Here is a 1,392-nt window from a genome sequence, read left to right as displayed (position 1 = left end):
GCCAAGACGACGTCCTACAGGATGCACTCACGTCTGTTTGTGCACACACATGCATGTACGCATCCATGCGTCCATCCCGCCGTTGGCCGCCGCATTAATTGCTCGCTAATCATGCCGCCGTTTGCCTCGGCTCGCTGGCAGCCACGGCGCCATGCTTCCGTTTCGTGCCCAGCCCCACTTGCTTCATGCACTGTTTCTCGCAGCTACGCGCTGTCGGTCGCAGCCAGGCAGTCCGCGAGGCTTGCCTGCGCACCGCCGCTCTAACCGGTCATCGATTGGACGCCACAACCACGCCCCCTTGCTGGATGGCAAGCTCGCTTGGCCGAGCTGTGTCGGTCGTCGCCACCGCGCCAAGCCTGGACTACGCCATGAGTCGCGGGTGTTGCGTGATAGGCCGGCCCGGTAACACCGCCCACCGCGTGCCTTGACAGCTCGGACCCACTGGTTGCGCACGTCACCGGCCGGCTGCCCGCACTTCGCCGTGCTTGCCGGGGTCGAGCCGTGTGCCGGCCACCGCGATCCCCCAGCCTCAGCCACATCGTGCGCGAGCCCTGCTGTCCACGTCGCACTCCGCCGAGACACCGCCGGCGGCCACCACCACTCTGTCCAGCCCCACCGTCTGAAGGTCTCCAACAGCCGCGGCTTCGAGTCGTCGGCCGGACGGGCTCAGCAGCCGTCGACGCCAACCAGTGCTCAGCTCGGCCAGCCTCGTAGGAGAGGAAAAAGGGGTCGGTAGTGGTGAGGGGAAGGGGATCGTGAGAGGAGAGGATAGAGGAAGAAGAAGAGAGAAGAATATGACTTGTGGACCCATACTATTAGTGAGAGTAGCCGATGAACCCGACTGGGATCGTCTCTTTTCCCAGTGCACCAAACGTGTCTAGGGTTAGAAAAGACAAAGTTTTTAGAGTCTCTTCTGAACGGCCAAGTTTTTAGATTTTTCATGGCTATGAGGCATGCATAATCAAACCTATCATCCCAAGACTTACGAGACCTTTTTCTTACAAGACCTAATACAATTGATATCTTTGGGCCGAACAGAACAACCATCTATATAAAGACAATTACAGATCGTTCGTTATCCAGATTTATCAATTATTATTAAGAGTGTATATCACGTAGCACACATGGACAAGCGTGATAAGTTGTTTTCATATTTTACGTAGCAGTTCCTTGTGAAGTTGGTCGCTCAGGCTTCGCCCACCGGAACGGGAGCCAGAGCGGTGGACCAACTGGCGCTTCCTTTGCCGTCGCTCTCCATTTCTTCAGGCCGTAGCAGCACACCCCGACGATGATTACCACGACAAATGCGGGTGCCGACGCCGATTCGGACATGGCGTGACGGCTGTATGCTGTTCAGCCAGTCGATTATGTTCTTGTCAAGTGTGCGGAAAT

Source organism: Triticum dicoccoides, chromosome 3A (assembly GCF_002162155.2).
Source record: "Triticum dicoccoides isolate Atlit2015 ecotype Zavitan chromosome 3A, WEW_v2.0, whole genome shotgun sequence".
In the NCBI taxonomy this organism is placed as follows: Eukaryota; Viridiplantae; Streptophyta; class Magnoliopsida; order Poales; family Poaceae; genus Triticum; species Triticum dicoccoides.
The sequence above is the reverse complement of the archived record's forward strand: the minus strand, read 5'-3'. Positions refer to the sequence as shown.